This window comes from Canis aureus, chromosome 22 (assembly GCF_053574225.1).
Source record: "Canis aureus isolate CA01 chromosome 22, VMU_Caureus_v.1.0, whole genome shotgun sequence".
Classification (NCBI taxonomy): domain Eukaryota; kingdom Metazoa; phylum Chordata; class Mammalia; order Carnivora; family Canidae; genus Canis; species Canis aureus.
Window position 1 is genome coordinate 46,432,248 of NC_135632.1, and position 22,002 is coordinate 46,454,249.

The 22,002-nt window shown below is 36.7% G+C and overlaps 1 pseudogene; it reads left to right on the plus strand.

Annotated features, from left to right (window-relative positions):
• The first annotated feature begins 3,164 nt into the window (after positions 1 to 3,164).
• On the plus strand, positions 3,165 to 3,473 carry LOC144294385 (10 kDa heat shock protein, mitochondrial pseudogene; annotated as a pseudogene).
• Positions 3,474 to 22,002: the final 18,529 nt, after the last annotated feature.

Consider the following 22,002-nt stretch of genomic DNA (forward strand, 5'->3'; position numbering starts at 1 on the left):
TCCAAAGTAAGGAGTTTGATCTTTATCTCTACATGATTGGCAATCACTGGGCTTTGAGAGTGAATACGAAAATTGTTCATCAAGCACTGAGAAGATGAATCTGGTGGCATTGGTGGAATATGTGGACAGCTGGAGAAAAAGGTTAAGTGCTGGCCTTATCACTGACGACTAGTCAGTCTCCTTTCAAATTCATGTTCAAGACTGATTAGGCTTGGAAAACCCCTCCTTGTAATTGGAGTCACAGAACCTAGGGCTGACAGAAAGTGGCACTGAGAGCATAAGTACTAAATCCTGCCACAGGTGTGCCGCCACATCTTGGGGACACAAGGTCACTGCACACAATGTCACCTGCTGCCATCGGCTAGATTAGGAGTTGATAAAGATGGATTATTTCATTTGGAAGAATCACTTTGGAATTTTCACATCAGTCTTGTGAGAAGAAAAGATTAAAAATCTAGAATTATAATGATTATTACCTGTTTAAAATAAGTATTTACTTGGCTAAGTTGTGTATGGGGAATGTAGGGATGTCAAAGGGCATTTTTTTTTTCTCCTTTACCTATTTCACTCATCCCTCTACCCCCTCCTCTCTGGCAACCACCAGTTTGTTCTCTAGCTTGAAGAGTCTGAGTTTTTTTGTATGTCTCTTCCTTTGTTTTGTTCCTTAAATTTCACGTATGAGTGAAATGATATGGTATTTGTCTTCCTCAGTCTGACTTATTTTACCTAGCATGATACCCTCGGGCCCATCCAAATGGCAAGATTCCATTCTTTTTAATGGCTGTTTAATAGTCCATTACGCATACACACACACACACAGAGATATATATATACACACATGCACACAGATATATATATGTATATATATACACATATATGTATATGTACATGTATATATATCTATATATGTATATACACACATATATATATGTATATGTATATGTATATATATACAAAGGTACCTATATATAAGATATATATATATATATATATATATATATATATATATATATATATATATCACATCTTTATTCAATCACCTATCAATGGATATTTGGGTTGCTACCATATATTGACAATTGTAAATAGTTCTGCAAAAAGATAGGGTGTGTATATCTTTTCGAATTAGCATTTTAGTTTCCTTTGGTTAAATACCCAATAGTGGAATTATTAGATCTTATGGCATTTTTTGCTTTTAATTATTTGAGGAACTCCAAATTGTTTTCCACAATAGCTGTACCAGCTTGTATTCCCACCACCAGTGCATGAGGGTTCTTTTTTCTTCATACCCTTTCCAACACTTGTTATTGTATTTTTTTTTATTTTAGCCATTCTGTGAGGTGTAAAATGATGTCTTATTATGGCTTTGATTTGTATTTCTCTGATGATGAGTGATGTTGAACATCTTTTCATGTGTCTCTTGGCCATCCATATATCATCTTTGGAAAAATATCTATTCATGTCTTCTGCTCATTTTTTTAAAATCAAATTTCTTTTGGTGTTGAGTTGTATAACTTCTTTTTATGTATTTTATATATCTTTATCAAATAATAATGTATATTACTTGCAAATATCTTCTCCTATTCAGTAAGTTGCCTCATCATTTTGTTGATGGTTTCCTTCATTGTGAAAAAGGTTTTAATTTTGGTGTAGTCTCAGTAATTTAATTTTGCTTTTGTTTCCCTTGCCTGAGGAGACATAGCTAAAAAAATATTTCTATGGGCAATGTCAAAGAGATTACTGCCTATTTTTTTTTTAAGGAATTTTATGGTTTCAGGTCTCACATTTAGGTCTTTAATTCATTTTGAGTTTATTTTGTGTATGGTGTAAGAAAGTGGTTGTTTGGGGGCACCTGGTGCCTCAGTCCATTAAGCATCTGACTTTGGCTCAGGTCATGATCCCAGAATCCTGGGATTGAGCCTGTGTCAGGCTCCCTGCCAAGCAGGGAGTCTGCTGCTCTCTCTGTCCCTCCTCCTGATTATGCTCTCTCTCTCTCAAATAAATAAAATCTTTTTAAAAGGAAGTGGTTATGGGACGCCTGGGTGGCTCAGTGGTTAAGTGCCTGCCTTTGGCTCAGGGCAAGATCCTAGGGTCCCAGATTTGAGTCCCACATTGGGCTCCCTGCATGGAGCCTACTTCTCCCTCTGCCTGTGTCTCTGCTTCTCTCTCTCTCTCTCTCTGTCTTTCATGAATAAATAAATAAAATCTTTTTAAAAAAGGAAGTGGTTCAGTTTCATTCTTTTGCATGTAGCTATCCAGTTTTCCCAGCACTATTTGTTGAAGAGACTGTTTTTTCCCTATTGTATATTCTTGCCCCCTTGTAATATATTAATTGACCATATTATTATGGATTGATTTATGAGACTTCTATCTTGCTCTATTGATTATGTGCCTATTTTCGTGTTGGTACCATTCTTCTTTGATTACGACAGTTTTGTAGTATATCTTGATACTGGCATTGTGGTACCATCAGCTTTGTTCTTCTTTCACAATACTTTTTTGGCTATTTGGGGTCTTTTGTGGTTCCATACAAATTTTAGGATTATTTGCTTTAGTTTTGTGAAAAATGTTGTTGGCATTTTGACACAGATTGCATTAAATCTACAGATAACTTTAGGTAGCATGGACATTTTAACAATATTGGTTCTTCCAATCCATGAACATGGAATACTTTTTCATTCGTTTGTGTCATCTTCAGTTTCTTTCACCACTGTTTTATAGCTTATGGAGCACAGTTTTTCACTTCCTTCGTTAAACTTATTCCTAGATTTCCCCCCTTTTTTTGGTACAGTTGTAAATAGGATTGTTTTCTTAATTTCTTTCTGCTATTTTGTTATTATTATACAGAAATGCAACAGATTTCTGTATATTAATTTTGTATCTTGTGACTTTATTGAATTAATTATAACTTCTAGTAGTTTTTATGGTTTAGTCTTTAGGATTTTCTATATATAGTATCATGTCATCTGCAAATAGTGAGTTTTACTACTTTCTTACTGGTTTGGATGCCTTTTACTTCTTTTTCCTGTCTGATTGCTATGGCTAGGACTTTTAGTACTATGTTAAATAAAAATGGTGAGGTGAGTATCCTTGTCTTCTTCCTGGTTTTAGAGAAAAAGCTCTCCTGAGCTCCAGAGAGAGTATGAGCTGTGGTGGCCAGAGTCATGGCAGGGCAGGCATTTAGAAAGTTTTTCCCCCCTTTGGCTGAATTTTAGTTTTAAAGGAGTGCAGCTAAAACTGTAACCAAAAGAGGTATCATGCTTCCACAAAAATATCAAGGAAAATTGTTGCAAGCAACAGTAGGAGCTGTTGGATCAGGCTCTAATGGAAAAGGTGGTGAGATTCAACTAATTAGTATGAAAGTTGTAGATAAAGTTCTTCTCCCAGAATGTGGAGGCACCAAAGTAGTTCTAAATGACAAAGACTCTTTCTTTTTTAGAAATGATGAGATTCTTGGAAAATATGTGAACTAAAATTATTAAAATGGCATGAAATGAAGCTGCCCATTCCAGTGAAGTTGTGAAATCTTTCATCATGTAAGTAACTTTCATGTCTCTCTTTTATAATAAGCTAATGATATCCCAAAAAAGCCCTCAGTTTTTCACTATTGAATATGATGTTAGCTGTAGGTTTGTCATACATGGCTTTCATTAGGCTGAGATATGTTTCCTCTAAATCTACTTTGTTGAGTTCTTCTCACGACTGGATGTTGTACTCTGTCAGATGCTTTTTCTGAATCTATTGAGATGTTCATATGGTTTTTATCCTTTCTCTTGTTACTGTGTTGTATCATGTTGATTGATTTGCCGATATTGAACCACCCTTAAATCCCTGCAATAAATCCCACTTGATCACGGTGAATGATTTTTTAAATGTACTGTTGAATTCAGTTTGCTAATATTTTGTTGAGAATGTTTGCATCTATGTTCATCAGATATATTGGCCCATAGTTCTTTTTTTTCTTCTTTTCTTTTCTTTTCTTTTCTTTCTTTCTTTCTTTCTTTCTTTCTTTCTTTCTTTCTTTCTTTTTTCTTTTCTTTTTTTTTGTAGCACCTTTCTCTGGTTTGGATATCAGGGTAAAGCTGGCTTCACAGAATGAATTTGGAAGTTTTCCTTCTTTTTCTATTTTTTGAGGATAGTTTGAGAAGAACAGGTATTAATGCTTCTTTAACTGGTAGAATTCACCTGTGATGCCATTTGATCATGTATTTTTGTTTGTAGGAAGTTTTTTGATTACTGATTCAATTTCATTACTAGTAATCAGTTTGTTTAAATTTTATATTACTTCTTGATTCACTTTTGGAAGATTATATATTTCTAGAAAGGTATTCATTTCTTCTAAGTTGTCCAATTTGTTGGCATATAATTTTTCATAATGTTCTGGTATAATCCTTTGTATTTCTGTGATGTCAGTAAAGAGCATTATATTTTGACTGTTTTCTTGATGTTCTTTTGAATTGGGAGACAATCCTTACTCAGCCATTTGAGAATGTGTCAAGATGGTGATATCAAAATGTAAAATCATTACATTTAAAAATTTTCCAAGTAGCATGTGCATTGGTCATTTTTTAGCCTTACTACCTCTAGGGCCCTTAGTGATTTTCAGAGTCTCAGCCATCATCAGATGCATTGTTGATACCCATCTTAGCTTCCCTACTAATTATTGTGGGGATCAAATAGGCAATTGCGAGAATTTGCTCCAAGCTCTATAAAGAACTGTATAGTAAAGGATTGCTGTTATGTACCTTTTTTCTCTATTTTCAAGTATGTATTTGGTAGAGTCATTAGAACAGTAAATGAGAATCTCTAATGAAGAGAGGTGGTGAATGGGACACTTTAAATGAAAGAGCTTCTCAAGGGGCAGCCTGTCCCTTCTCCTGAGCTTCCTGGGCATGAGCGTGTTGGTTTATCAAGAGCAGAGAAGAGATCTTGTTCATGTTTCTATCACCAGTGCCTAGTTATGAGATACAATAAATGAGATACATAAATATTGATGAGTGAATGAGGTAATAAATGAAATCGTTACCTGATTTACCAGGTATGGATCTTTTTGAGAAAACAGCTTCCCTTACTCTGGGGCAGACTCAGCCTTGAGTTTTAGTGTCTTGATTAGTAGGCAAGCACAGGATGGTTTTAATCACACTTGTCTCCCTAGCTAGAGAACACGAGTGCAAGGTACAATTTTCACAATAGCATGTGAAATTGCAATAATCAGCAGAGGGAGGCTTTCCTTCCATAGTTTCCCCTGAGTGTAGACATATGGGGGACTTGCCATGTATTACTATCTTGTATCAATAGCAAAGAGTATCTACTTTCCACATCTTTAGCATAGGGCCCTGAACTTATTGGATGCTCAATGCTTATTCATTGTCAATATGCAGTAACTGCTCAATGTACATGTATAGCTTTTTGGGGACCTGCATTTTTATGTGATACTGGCAAAATAGATATTATAAAGGCTCTTTTAAGCTATCCCCTCTATATCTCCTTTTGCTTCTCATCTACATTAAAGACAATTTATGGCAAGATTCAGTTTTAATTTGAACAGCTAGACTTGTACACACTCTGCTCATTTTTGGCAAAGAGGCCCTAGGAAGTAATTCAGGTGAAGCCACCACTAGCAGATCAGGATTGTTGTCTGGCTTGGTCATGGTGAAACTTATTGGTAGAACCTTGGATCCCAATACAGCCATATTTCTTTTAGCACATTTGGAAATCACCTTAAAGAAGAAATCCCTCTTTTGTTTCTAGCTTCTGATGATTGAACTGGAGCACAGAGCAAGTGCAGCATTCCATACTAAGCAAAAAGTTATGATTCAAAATAGACAAAGAGACAAAGCAGTGGCCAGGCCAGAGAACATCTTCTATTTTTGACTAGAAGAAAGGCTAAGTAGAGATTTGTTTCTTCTTCTATACACTGTGACACATGCCATGCAGACTGCCATGGAAGCTATTCTTTGTAGACTCCAGCAGAATAATATATAATCTCAAACACACTGGCTAAGAACCTACAGAATAACTTTTCATTCGTGTTTATTTCTCTATAAAACAGTAGTGGTGTAGTTATTCCCATTTAGGGGGTTCAAATTGTGTTGCAGGCTTTCAAAATTATTTGTCTTTAACATAGCACGAACCTAAAGGGGTAGATTCTATGACCTCCACTTAAAAAATGAGCCACCTGAATATCAAAACTTCTCTGGATTCAAACCTGGGTCTGTAAGGCCCCCAAATATTATATTCTCTTCCCTACACTATGCTGCCTCTTAATGTGCTAGTGGACATCTGGATTCCATAAAGTCACTTTCCTGCCTGTATTAGCCCATTGATCTAATCACCTTTTCAATAACTTAGCAGTTCTTGGACAAAGGTATAGGTATAACTTCCTCTTTCTTAAGTGTAGGCTACATGTAATGACTTTCTTCTAATGAGTACAGTGTGGAAAGTGGAAAAAAAGAGCAACTTTACAGTGGGGAAATCTGATAAACACTACCACTGCCAGGTGATAAGGTGAAAATCCAGTAGTGATTACTATCTGCCCTTGGTAACATGGGATGAGAAAGAAATTTTACCTCCATAGACTTTCTTCAAAACTCCATAGGCCAGCAAAATAATGAGAGAAACATCAGATAAATTCCAAATGAAGGCCATACCAAAATACTTGTCTACTATTCCTCGAAACTGTCCAGCTCATCAAAAATAGGAAAAATTTGAGGAACTGTCATAGCCAAGAGAAGTCTGAGACAGGACAACTGAATGTGAAATGGTGTTCTGAACAGGATCCCAGAACAGAAAAAGGACATTAAGTAGGAAATAAGTAAATATGAGTACTGTATGGACTTTAGTTAATAATACTGTATCAATATTGGTTCAGTAATTGTTAAAAATGTTTCCTGTGAATGTAAGAGACTAACAATAGAGGAAACTAGATATGATTTAGATGAGCACTATTCATATTAATTTCATAAGTTTTCTATAAATTATTTTTTAAAAAAATTAGTTTAAATATCTAAATTCATAATTTAAAATCTACCATATTATAATAAAAAAAGAATTGATAACTCAGAAATGGTGCTAGATAACTGCCTATGCATATGGAGGAAAATAAATTAAAACTTGAAAACTAACTAACACCACACACTAAAAGAAAATCTAGATGAATTCAGATTCATCTGAATTGGAAAAGCAAAGCTATGAAAATGTTAGAAAAAAATATTTTTAATGGATTATCTTATCAAAATGTGGTCCCCAGACAAGCAATATCAGCATTCTCAGAGAATCTGTTAGAAATGCAATTTCTTGGGCCCCATCCAGAGTAACTACAGAGGTAGCATCCACCTGTCTTTGTTTTAAAAGTTATTGAACACTACATCTGAAATTGATGATGTACTATGTTGGCTAATTGAGTTTAAATTTAAAAAAAAAAACCTCCAAGTAGCTGTTATGTATGTTAATGTATGAGGACCACCACAATAGGAAAGTCAAGCTGAAAAGTGAAAGATTGATAAAAATGGCTATAGTAATATTTAAAATGTGAAATATTTATTAAACCATTGTCTTAGAAAAAAATAACTGACCACAGATTAGCATAGGGAATATTCAGCACAGATAAAATATAGAGCAATGTTTTTCAACGAGGGGTGATTTTGTCTCCTGGGGAACTGCAGTGTTTGAGACATTTAGGTCATTAAAACTTTAGGAGAGCAGTCATTTAGTTGATAGAGGACCATGGAAATGCTGCTAAACATTCTACAATGCACAAATCACCCCAAACAACAAAGAATTATTTGGCTCAAAATGTAGATAATGCTGAGTTTAAGAAATTGTGGTGGTGAAATTTCTTCAAATCATTAAGAAAATGATCATCAGCAAAGTAGTTTGGGCAATTCACAGAGGAAAAAAACAAAAATGACCAATATACATATGAAAGGAGGCTCAAAATCACTAGTAAATGGGCAAATTATCACAACCCTTATTTTGGCAAAAAATAAACAAAACAGTCTTATAACACCATGTGTATTAGTTGCTTATTACTGCTATAATAAATTACCAAAAACTTAGTGACTTAAAACAACACAAATGTATATTTTACAATCAGGAGGTCAGAAACTGTAGATTAGTTTTATTGGGTGAAAGTGAAGGTATTGGCAAGGCTGGTTCCTTCTGGAGGCTCTAGCAGAGAATCTTCTTCCTTTCCCTTTCCAGCTTCTAGATGAGGCCTGCATTCCTTGTCTCCTGGTCCCTTCCTCCCTCTTCAAGTTCAGCTGTAGCATCTTCAAATCTCTAATTTTCTCAGATCTCTGCTTCTATCCTCATATCTCCTTTTCTGCCTCTCTCAACTCTTTATTTATAAAGAACTCCTGTGATGACATTGGACCCATGTAGATAGTGCAGGATTATCTCCCCATCTCAAACCTACATTGGCAAAATAACTTTGGCAATTATAAGGTAACCTGTTCATAGGTTCCAGGGATCTGAATATGGGCATCTTTGGAAGCTTGTTTTTTCAGCCTACCATATCATAACATGAAGATAATGTGGTGGGAAATTAGATACTTATACTTTGAAAGTGTAAATTGGCACCACTGCTATTTAGTTTTGTTGAAGAACATCTTTCAACTTGACAACAGCATTTCTTAGTGTCTATCTCTGAAGAACTCATACACATGAGCACAAGAAGAAATGTGCCCCAGAAGACAAATTCAAGAACATTAATTGTAACAGGGATAGTATAAAAGTGAGAAATAACCCATTATCTCTTAGTTGTAAGGTCAACTCAAATCAAGATATAAACAAACTAGATGTTTTTGTATCAGCATGTATAAATCTATTAACTTAAAGTAGATGAGGATAAGGAAGCTAGGAAATGATGAATGTATTAGAATACCATTTATGTAGACTGTTATTCCTACGGATTTATACATACACGGGAGAGATACCTGAACATGACGTGTACTCACTTCACAGTGATAGGCAAACCTGGGGAGTGAAGATTGGAGAAGAGATAGGAGTGTGGCTTTAGGTATTTAACTATTCATTTAGATAACAGTTTTAAGCATTAAAAAAAATACAGAAAGTCTGAAAACAATATGGCAAAATATTAACATTTTAAAAATTTCATCAGCGAGTATATAGATGTGTGATAATATTTTAAAATTCATGTTTTTAACTCTCAGAACACCCTGGATCTAGAATAATTCTTTTTCCTATGGTGATAACTCCTAGAGAGTTCTCGTTATTATGGCATAGCCAGCGATTTTTTTTCTACCTTTTTGTCCTGAAAATCCATTTATTGTTTTTTTTAAATAATAAATTTATTTTTTACTGGGGCTCAATTTGCCAACATACAGAATAACACCCAGTGCTCATCCCATCAAGTGCCCCCCTCAGTGCCCGTCACACATTCACCCCCACCCCTGCCCTCCTCCCCTTCCACCACCCCTAGTTCGTTTCCCAGAGTTAGGAGTCTTTCATGTTCTGTCTCCCTTTCTGATATTTCTACCCATTTCTTCTCCCTTCCCTTCTATTCCCTTTCACTATTATTTATATTCCCCAAATGAATGAGAACATATAATGTTTATCCTTCTCCGATTGACTTATTTCACTCAGCATAATACCCTCCAGTTCCATCCACGTCGAAGCAAATGGTGGGTATTTGTCATTTCTAATAGCTGAGTAATATTCCATTGTATACATAGACCACAGCTTCTTTATCCATTCATCTTTCGATGGACACCGAGGCTCCTTCCACAGTTTGGCTATTGTGGACATTGCTGCTATAAACATCAGGGTGCAAGTGTCCCGGCGTTTCATTGCATCTGCATCTTTGGGGTAAATCCCCAGCAGTGCAATTGCTGGGTCATAGGGCAGGTCTATTTTTAACTCTTTGAGGAACCTCCACACAGTTTTCCAGAGTGGCTGCACCAGTTCACATTCCCACCAACAGTGGAAGAGGGTTACCTTTTCTCCGCATCCTCTCCAACATTTGTGGTTTGGGACTTCATCAAGATAAGAAGCTTTTGGGCAGCAAAGGATACAGTCAATAAAACTAAAAGACAACCTACAGAATGGGAGAAGATATTTGCAAATGACATATCAGATAAAGGGCTAGTATCCAAGATCTATAAAGAACTTATTAAACTCAACAGCAAAGAAACAAACAATCCAATCATGAAATGGGCAAAAGACATGAACAGAAATCTCACAGAGGAAGACATAGACATGGCCAACGCGTACATGAGAAAATGCTCTGCATCACTTGCCATCAGGGAAATACAAATTAAAACCACAATGAGATGCCACCTCACACCAGTGAGAATGGGGAAAATTAACAAGGCAGGAAACCACAAATGTTGGAGAGGATGCGGAGAAAAGGGAACCCCATTTATTGTTTTTAAAAGATTTTATTTATTTACTTGACAGTACGAGAGATAGAGCACAAGCAGGAGGAGCAGCAGGCAGATAGAGAGACTCCCCACTGAGCAGGGAGTAGGATGCTCAATCCCAGTACCCTGGGATTATGACCTGAGCTGAAGACAGATGCTGAACCGACTGAGTCAACCAGGCATCCCTGAAATCCATTTATTATGATTTTGATTCACGAGAATCATTTTGTTAAAGCTTCATCACCCTAAAAGGAGGAGCTAATCTAATTTCTGCTATAAGGTGGCTAATTTCTAAACCTCATTTATTTGTTTTGCTTTTTCTACCCACCATTCAAATATCCACCAGGGAACTTCTGCTCTGGCTTTCACCTCTCGTGATTTTTTTAAAAAGATGTTATTTATTTATTTGAGAGTGAGTAAAGTGAGAGAAAGCATGAGGAGGGGGAGAGGCAGAGGGAGAGAGAAGCAGGCTCCCCACTGAGCAGGGAGACCAATACAGAGCTCACTTCTAGGACCCTGGGATCATGACCTGAGTTGAAGGCAGACACTTAACTGATTGAGCCACTCAGGTGCCCTACCTCTTGTGATTTTATGTAAGTTATTGGATTTTTCTGCAATTCAATTTCTTCACCTATGGAATTATGACACTAGACTAAGATCACCTTTAACAGTCTTCAAGTTTTAAAATTGTAGTCCTCTGTATTTTCTTTGAATTTTTAATAGATAAGCATTCTTGCTAGCTATGTTTGTCAACCTCTAGTATTACTTAGTAGACCTGAAAGAATTGCTTTGGAGAATAATGAGCTTTTCATTGGGTCATAAAGGAACATTCAAATATTTTAAGATTTTTTTTTAAGATTTTATTTACTTATTCATGAGAGACACACAGAGAGAGAGGCAGAGACACAGGCAGAGGGAGAAGCAGGCTCCATGGAGGGAGCCTGACGTGGGACTCGATCCCGGGACTCCAGGATCAAGCTCTGGGCCGAAGGCAGACGCTCAACCACTGAGCCACCCAGGTGTCCCATAATTTAAGATTCTTAAAGACTTGTGATAGCGCTAATAGTACTAACCTACCACCAGACTGCTATTGATAGGGTGCTTCAAAGATCTAATTTTAAGAAATTAGGGGGAAGGCAGTGCCCTACTCTCTTTCCAATGCCAATATTTTAATGCTAAAATATATATTTAACGTGGTGTCTGTCTAGCTCAGTTGGTTAATTGTCTGACTTTTGATCTTGGCTCAGGTCTTGATCTCGCAGTCATGAGATTGAGCCCTGCGTTGGGCTCCATGCTGGGTGTGGAGACTACTTAAAAAAAAAAAAAAAAGGTTATGTTTATCACTAGCTAATGAGAATATTGGAATATTTGGTATCATAGCAACAAGGTATATTTGATTTTATCTCATTTTTTTCCTGTGTGATCATGTAAATTTTTGGTCATTCTCCATCTTACATGAACTCATTCCTCTTCAGCCTAGGGTATTAAATATTGGGGGTTCTATAGCACATCAGTTTATCAAAATTTCCCATCTTTCTTAGGAACATGTATAATTGTATGTAAAGAGCGTGATTGGCTTAACAGATGAAAATGCCCTGCCAAAGACAGAGGGCAAAAATCTCAACCATATTCTCTAAAAGTTTACATTGCTTATTTCAATTTACCCTTAAAATAAGTTAATAACATTATAAATTATTAGACTCATTTTACTGTTGAGAAATGATGAAAGGCTAGCTATAGTACTGGAATTTTATAATTGGAAGGGTCAAGATTTAAACTCTAAATTCACATATTTTTCTACTCAATTGAAATCCCTTTCTTCTCAGTAATATGAAATATAATAGCAAACAAAATCTTGATGACTTAATGTGATTAAAAATTGGAATAAGATTTAAGTCTGTTGTTATTAAAGCAAATTTCCTATTTGGAGCTTCTTTAGGGATGTCAGAAGAAAAACATAATGTCAGAAGAAAAATATAATGTTAATTACCTAACAAAAATGTTTATTTGAAGTCAGCAGCCTTACTTGGCTTAATCTATTAAAAAAGTACTGACAGTATGATTCTATTGTGTGTTTGGTGCTATATAAGAATTATTCAGGGGACGCCTGGGTGGCTCAGCAGTTGAGTGTCCACCTTCAGCTCAGGGCATCATCCTGGAGTCCTGGGATCGAGTCCCACATTGGGCTCCCTGCATGGAGCCTGCTTCTCCCTCTGCCTGTGCCTCTGCCTCTCTCTCTCTCTCTATGTCTCTCATGAATAAATAAATAAAATCTTAAAAAAAAGGAATTATTCAGATAAATTAAAAAAGTTATTTTACATAGTGTTTAGTTATTTGCATGGAGATTATTTACTTACATTTGAAGAAGTCAGTTCTAGTTTGAGTAAGAAACAAAGTGAAAACTAGGATTGATAAGAGGAAGAGAGAGAGAGGGGAAAAGGGCAAACTTTAGGCAATCAGGGTATGGTGAATTTTTACTTCTACTTTTTTTGGTTGTTGTTAAAATGATTAATTGGCAGGTTCAGAGAGGGCAGTCTGGGCATTCTGTCCTTGAGCAGCCTGATTGATAGATCCAAAAAGCAATTTTGGTTATTTTATGGACTAATTTTATGGCCTCCTACTGTGAAATTTTACCTGAGACTTATGTGCATGTAGTCTGACTCAAGTGGTGTCACCCAAGAGTCTTTAGTGGTGCCTGTACTGTGGTCAGAACTCACCTGCATGGTTCCCCTCCTGTGCAACTCTCAATACTGCCCTGTACCCTGGGCACTCAGGTCAGGGGAGATCGGACAGAGAGGCTCCTAGATGACCTTCAAATTATCTTAAAAGACCATTAGAGGGGAAAGATTGGGGTGGAAGTGTAGATCACTACTTTAGGGACACCAGGAGAATGACCAGTCAATAGAATGCTGTCTGTACAGGTGAGGGGGAATACAGATAGATAGTTTGGTGCTTTGGGGCAGAGCCAAAACCACAAATGCTGCAGGGATCAAACTGAAATGGCCATGCAAACCTCACCATGGGGCAGTGTGTGGCCATCAGTGATTTATAAACAGAGTCTGACGTGCAATTCAGGAAATCTCCTGTGGCTGCAGGGAGGGCAGGGAGATTTGAGCAAGACACCAGAGCTGTGCCGTTGTAGGACCTCAGGAGCGGGGTGTTTTTTGTTTACATCAGGACTGTTTGGAGATGTCTCATATTTAGTTTTAAACCATACAATTTGGGATCCCTGGGTGGTTCAGTGGTTTAGTGCCTGCCTTTGGCCAAGGGTGTCATGCTGGCATCCCCAGATCAAGTCCCACGTCGGGCTCCCTGCATGGGCCCTACTTCTCCCTCTGCCTGTGTCTCTGCCTCTCTCTCTGTCTCTCTTTCTCTCTGTCTCTCATGAAAAAAAAATAAATAAAATCTTTAAAAAAATAAACCATGCAATTTAAAGTAATATTAAAAATCATAACCTCAAACTGTAGAAATCAAAATCTTGTGAGGATAGGTTTTTCTCAGCTGCTTAGTCTTGTAAACATTTACCCAACTATATAAACTTTGTTAGAATTTTTAATTCAGTATTTGAAAATTCAACTTTGTGTTTTAAAGACAATTATTCCTAAACCCCTCAGAATTAACAAAGATTTTTCACGTAGAGATATACATAGTGTCTGGGAGTCTTCTGTTTGATACCAAAAGCTGCATTTCCAAAGATATAAGAAATCGTAGGGTCTCCTTTGCCACAGCAGGGTCTGTGGGGTCTCCCTCTGTGCTCACAGCTCTGTAACCCTCACAGTCAGGGCCACAGACCATGTCTCATCATTTATAGACTTTGCCCATCCTAAGTCTATACCAGTCATGCTTCCAGAAAACTGAAGGAGGAGATTCAAGCATCACAGATTCACAGGACTTCAAACTGGCATTTTCTTTGCCCTGCGTCTATTTGGATCTTCATTTTAGCTAAAGCGTTTGGGACTTCAACCTAACTTGTGTGACCACTGCTCCACAGCAGATAGTACCTTAGTTAACAGGAGCAACCTTTCCCAAAGTCACACCCTTTTTCAGGGACAGTTCATATGCAGTTATTGGCTGAGGCAAGGACATAATGGTCTGGACATCTCACTTCAACTTGGGGCACCTCTGAAGGGCTATCTCAATTTCGTCATCAATTGAAGCCTTTGTTAACACTGCATCATAGCCAAGTTCTTCCTTTGCTCAGTCCTGCTTCTTGCCCTTCCCTTCTCTTCTGTTCCTTGCAAGAATATTCCCTAGTAAACTCTCTGCATGCTAATCTTCATCTCAGTCTAACTTTCCTGGGAACATATCCTTTGATAGCTGGTGCTAGGAATGGTCTCAGAAATAAGATACCAAGGAGAGATTCGGAATTCAAGTCCCTTCTAACCTAGCTGGCAATGAAACCCCCACCTAGATCACAGATAGTCCCTAGTATATAGCTGGGTGATTGTTAAAACTTTCACCCTTGTTAAATTGGAATGGCATTGCAGTGTCAGGAAACAGGAAGCAGGGACTACGCATTTGCAAAATGTGATGGGAAATAGTATAAACTATGTACTACATGGTGCATTGTATATACTATAAGGAGAGTGAAATTGGGTGACTGTTGCTAAATATTATTGATATTTAGGAAAAATGAGAGAAGTCTGAGTGTGGTAAATCAGCAATTATAATCTTAGTGTAGGATGTACAGTGTTATTATGTGGTAGCACACAAGGAGTCTTTTACCTCCTGTAGCTAGAAAGAAAATAAATCTGTGGACCAAACTCAAGTCTTAAATAGGAAAGTAACAGCTCCAAAAAGCATGAAAATTTCAATCTAGACAAATGTGCTATGACCAAATAATTGCCGCTTTTAGGAAAGAATGGGACACTGACATGGATTGAGGCATCTGACTGATGGATCTAAGGATCTTGGATATTTAGATTCTCGTGACCCTGTTGTGCCTGTTGCAGTGGCTCATACTTCACTGTTAAGGGGTAGTACTCTCAGCTTGCCTGAAAATAATGCAGGCTTCTCTTTTCTTAAGGACAAACTGTGATGACTCCTTAGGAGCTTCCTCTAAGGTAAGGCCACAAGGTCAAGGACCAGGATTAAGTTATAAAAGAATGTAGCTGGAGTCATGCTAAACCTGAGAAGGGAGGAAAGACAACATATTCCAGAGAAGTTGCAGAACCTAGCCAATGTCTACTGGTAGGAGCTATACATATATAAGGACTGTATTTTGAGTGCGCTCAAAGGGGCAAGGATGGCAAAAACTTTTATATGTGCTATGTCTCTAGTAGATAGAACACATTGGTCTATGAACCAAAAAGTAAAAGCAGAAGTGTACTACTCAACTGTGAGTCCCAGTGATTCCCTTGGGGGGAATTTGTGTTTATTGGGTGCAAAATTCTGGATTCAAAGTGTTTAGACATGTTAGTTGCCAAAAGTGAAACACTTTTAACCAGACCAGAGAGATATAGCAAGATACTCACTGAACCGCAGGCTATGTCTACAGCCTGGATACTATAAATACCTTTTGCTCAGGGAAGAACAGGAAACAGGAAGAGTCACCATATTGAAAGGGATGATAAATGATCATCAAGAGAAGAAAGGGATACTATTGTATGGGGGCAGAGAAGAAATGTTTGGTGCGCAAGTATGCACTTGGGCACCTTTTGGTACACCTTGCTCAATTTTCATGGCAAAAAGACAAAGCCAGCAGCTTTGGCCTAAGAATATGATTGTGACTAGGGACTCAGATTCTTCAGGAATGTGATTGTCAATCATATCACAGGATAAATCACTGAGACAAGCAGAGATATTAGCTGAGGATGAAGGGAATCCAGAATTGACAGTAGAAGGGGGAGACAATCAGTATCTTTTATGACTTCAAGATCAGCTATACCAGCAGGGGCCATGTTTTTTTCCTTTTCTAAGTTTCCCTTAGGAAGAGAGGCCCACTGAGATCCTTTAGTAGCTTCTCCCAGAATTTATGAATAATTAATTAATTTAGGATTCAAGTATAACTAACATACAGTGTAATATTAGTTTCAGGGGTACAATATAATGACTCAAAAATTATGTACATTATTCAGTGCTTCTCATAATGAATGAATTCGTAATACCCTGCACCTGTTTCATCCATCCTCTCACCCACCTTCCCTCTGGTAACCATCCATTTGTTCTCTTAGTTGAGAGTCTGCTTTTTTGTCTCTTTTTTCTTTGTTCATATGTTTTGTTTCTTAAGTTCCTCATATGAGTGAAATCAAATGATAGTTCTCTTCCTCTGCTTGACTTATTTCACTTAGCATTATACCTTCTGGATTCATCCATGTTGTTGCAAATGGCAAGATTTCATTCTTCTTTATGACTAATAGATAAGAAGACATGGTGTGTATGTGTATACATACACACACACACACAATGGAATATTTATCTTATTTGTGGACACTCGGGTTGCTTCCATAATTTGGCTATTGTAAATAATGCTGCAATAAACGTATAAACATAGGGATACATGTATCTTTTTAATTAGTATTTTTGTTTTTCTTTAGATAATTATTCAGTAGTGGAATTATTGGATCATATGGTGATTCTATTTTTAATTTTTTGAGGAATTTCCTGTTTTTCACAATGGCTGCACCAGATTGCATTCCCACCAACAGTGCCTGAGAGTTTCTTTTTCTCCACATCGTCATCAACATCTGTTGTTACTTGTGTTTTTGATCTTGGCCATTCTCATGGGTGTGAAGTGATATCTCATTGTGGTTTTGATTTGCGTTTTCCTCATGATTAGTAAAGTTGAGCATGTTTCATGTGTCTGTTAGCCATCTGTATGTCTTCTTTGGAAAAATGTCTATTTATGTCTTCTGCCCACTTTAAAATGAATTGTTTTTTGGTGTTGAGTTGCGTAAGTTCTTTATATATTTTGGATATTAACCCGTTCTTGGATTATCATTCTCCCATTCAGTGGCTGTCTTTTTGTTTTGTTGATGGTTTCCTTTGCTGTGCAAAAGCTTTTTATTTTGGTATAGTCCCAATAGATTAATTTTGCTTTTGTTTCCCTTGCCAAAGGAGACATATCTAAAAAAATGTTTCTATGGCTGATATTAAAAAGATTACTGCTTGTGTTTTCTGTTAGGAGTTTTATGGTTTCAGGTCTCACAATTAGATCTTTAATCCATTTTGAATTTATTTTTGTGCATGGTTGTCCAGTTTCATTCTTTTGCATGCAGCTTTCCAGTTTTCCCAGCACCATTTATTGAAGAGATTGTCTTTTCTCCATTTTATGTTCTTACCTCCTTTGTCATAGATTAATTGATCATATAAGCATGGTTAATTTCTATGCTCTCTACTCTGTTCTATTGATCTGTGTGCCTATTTTTGTGCCATACTGTTTTGATTACTACTGCTTTGCAATATGTCTTGAAACCTGGAATTGTGATACCTGCTGGAATTTTTAAATAAATTATTGAAATATAATTGGACTTGAGTGCTGTAAGGGGATGGGAGGTAGAGGGACTCTAGTGAACACTGGATTGTCTGTCAAGACTGAAGATCTTATTTTCCCAGATGCTGGGAGTGCTTCCAACAGACAGTTCTTAGCTGTTAGCCTTCTTTGGGAAGTGTCTGAATGGAAAGAGTTGCTTGGTCCAAGGTTATTCCTATTATGGGCAGCCCATTCCTAATGACTGGTTGAAGCAACTCTATAAAGGTCTCCACTTGAAACACTGCAGAAGAGCTAACTATTTAGGATTCCTTATAATCTCAGCCGAGGACTTTTTTGAAACTGCATCATAATCCAATCTCTCCCTCTGCTTAATTCTTCCTCTTTTCTTTTCCTTCCACAGATATTGTTCCCTGGAATATTCCTAATAATTTTTTGAGTACAGTTAACACACAACATTATATTCATTTCAGGTGTACAACTTAGTGATTTGACAAGTTCGTACATTATGATATGCTCACCACAGTACAGCTACCATCTGTCCCATTACATTGCTATTATAATACCACTAACTATATTCCTTATGCTCTGCTTTTTATTCCTAGTCATTCCAAAACAGGAAGCCTGTATCTCCCTCTCTTCTTTGCCCATTTTTCCCATCCCCCTACTTGCCTCTCCTCTGGCAACCATCAGTTTGTTCTCTCCATTTATCATTCTGATTCTGCTTTTCGTTTATGTATTCATTTTTTTAAATTCCATTTATGAGTGGAATCATATGGTGGTTTCTTTCTCAGCCTGACTTATTTCATTTAGCATAGTATCCTCTAGGTCTCAGATGGCACAATCTCATCCTTTTTTATGATTGTGTAATGTTCTGTCATATATATATACCCTTCTCCTTATCCATTTGTCTATTGATGGACATCTAATAAATTTTTATACTAATATTCATCACTACCTCCTAATGAAACCAACCTACAACACCAAATCAATCTAATTACTGGACCCTTATATTATTTCTCTGGATCTTTGTCCTTTGCTGGTACCATGTCTTGGCCTTTGAGTTTCTTGAAATGTTGGGAATCTATATTTCTCTAGTCAGTCCCAGTGATAAAGACCTTTGTTTATTATTTGCCCATAGCTATATGAACTTGGACTTTTACATCAGTCAAAAGCACATATCCTCCCCCATGCTCCATCATCTTTGAAGAATATTTCTTCATCTTCTTTAGTTCATTACTGGTCCTCTCAAAGGATTCCTCTTTAGGCCTCAGACTGGTTACTTACTTCTGGGATTTCCTTTTGTGATTCAGCTTGCTTTACCTATCTTCTATTTCTGCTTTGATCTTAGAGTCTGAGCTTCAGTGTAAGTAGACCAAAGACTGACTTCTTTTTTATCACAGACCATATGGATTCTGGTATCTAGGATGAGGCTGGGGAAACATTATCACATGGAAATAAAGACAAGCCTCCTTAACAAGTTAGCCATCTGCAGAAACCTCCACAGAAACAGCTTTTACTACATGGTGATTTTCAGACTGACAGTGTTAAGGAAAGAGGAAACAACCCTTTAAGCTGTAATCTTCACAAAATAAGCTATCATTTTGGAAATTGACCTGTAGAAAAGTGTTATATGTTAACAATTACAATCGGGATACTGGTAGTCAGAATGGAATTAAAGCAAAGAGGAAAAAAAAAAATAAAGCAAAGAGGAGTCCCTTGGAAGAAAGGCTCTTTAGACAGGATTTGGTCCCTGCAGAAAATCACAATATTGACACATCCAGCCAGAAAAAGTCATTATTAATGTTTAACTTATTATGTTTAATGCCAACATCAGTCCTCTGGTCTCCTTTATGGTCATATCCTAAAGAGAAGATATCCTACTCAAAGCACCAGTCTCACCTTCCAGGACAGAGAGATGGGAAATATTATGAATATATTCTAAATCTATGAAACTTAAGTTGACTTGAGAACACAAATTTTATGTACTAAACTAATGAGTAAATTTTCTTTCTTTGGATTTCACAAAAATGTGTAATCCCCATGCTGTATTTGTAGCACCTAGTAAATACCTGTTGCAAAGTAACAATTTAATAATTACACTGCTATTAAAATCCCTTCCAAAATATTCTATGAGAAACTCACTTTAAACACTTTAAAAAGTTATAAATATGTTACAAGTAAAAAGATGGAAAAGATATACCCTGTATATACTGATAGTAAAACCAAAATAGCTTGGGTGGCTATATTAATATCAAACAATGTCAAATTTAGAGCCTAGGAAATTAATAGAAATAAAGAATTATATTACATAGTGAGAAAAGGGTCAATTCATGAAAAAGACATAACATTTCTGAATGTGTATACCCCTTATAAAAGTGTCTCAAAAGACATGAAGTGAAAGTTGATAGAACTGAAAGGCAAAATAGATCAGAATCATAGAGTTGAAGACTTTCATCCCATTTTCTAAATAATCAGTAGAAAGAATAGAAAGAAAATCAGTAAAAAGGTAGTAAACTTAGATCCAATTGAGATTTATGAAACACTCTACCCAACAAAAGCAGAATACACATTCTTTTCAAGTTCAAATGAACACTCACCAAGAGTTACCATATCCTGCATCATAGGACAAATTGTAAAAATTTTTAAGAATTGAAATCTTAAATTTTTTTTCTACTTGTAATGGAACTAATCAAGAAATGAACAATAGAAAGTTAACTGAAAATCTCTCAATATTTTAAAAGTAAACAGCACACAATTATTAAACCAAGGACCAAAGAGGAAATCTCAAGGAAGATCAGAAAATATTTTGAGGGATCCCTGGGTGGCGCAGCGGTTTGGTGCCTGCCTTTGGCCCAGGGTGCGATCCTGGAGACCTGGGATCGAATCCCACATCGGGCTCCTGGTGCATGGAGCCTGCTTCTGTCTCTGCCTCTCTCTCTCTCTCTCTCTCTCTGTGACTATCATAAATAAATAAATTTTAAAAAAAAGAAAATATTTTGACAGGACATAAGTGAAAATATAAAATAGCCAAATTTGTGAGATGTAGCTAAAACAGTGCTTTGAGGGAAATTTATAGCATTAAAAGTGAATGTCTTAGTTTGTCAGGGCTACCAAAATAAAGTAGTACAAACTGAATGGATTAGACAACATTTATCATCTCACAGTTCTGAAGGCTAGAGAAGTATGGAATCAAGATGTTGGCAAGGTTGGTTCTTTCCAAGGGCTGTGAGGGAAGAGTGTTTTCCAGGCTTCTCTCTGTGACATTTAGGTGGTTATGTTTATGTTCACATGGCATTCTCCCTGTACCCACATATGCATCCCAAATTTCTCCTTCTTATAAGGGGACCATCATATTAGATTAGGGACCCACTCTACTGCAGAATGATCTCATTCTAATTTAATTATATCTGCAAAGAGTTTGATTCCAAATAACATTATATTCTCTTTTTATGGTTAAGAATTTTATTATCAAAATTATTACAACTCTTGTGAAAGTCCAAATGTTTTTTTTTTTAAGAAAGTCCAAATGTTACAGCAAGGTGTAACACTCCACTTGAAAAAGAAGTGATACTTCTTCCCTTCCAAGAGTTCCCCTCACCCCCTGCCCCCCATAATATTCTCAAATACTGGGGGTTAGAAATTAAGTGTATGAAATTAGGGGGGACACAATTCAATTCATGACAACTTACATTATAAGAGAAGATCTTTCTTTGGGAGAGAGACAGAGAGACACAGGAGAAAGCACACAAGTGTAAAGAGAAGGGGAGAGGGAGAGGGAGAATCATATGCAGGCTCCAAGCTCAGCACAAAGCCTGACATGGATCTTGATCTCACCACTCTGAAATCATGACCTGAGCTGAAATCAAGTCTGGCACCAACTGAGCCACCTAGGTACCTTGACCTTACTTCTTTTATAAGAAAGAAATTAAGGACCTAATTTTCTACCTTAAGAAAGTAGAAAAAGGAAAAAGGGAAAGGAAGACAATAGTATAGGTAAGAACAGAAGTCAGTTAGAATAAAAACAGAGTAATAATACAGAAAATCAATGAAACCCAAATCTTATTTTTGAAATGGTCAATGAGATTTTTTACCTCTAGCCAGACTCACAAAGCAAAAGAGAATATGCAAATTACCATGATCAAGAACGAGAAGTGATATCAATAGAGAACTCAAAGTCATTGAAAAGGT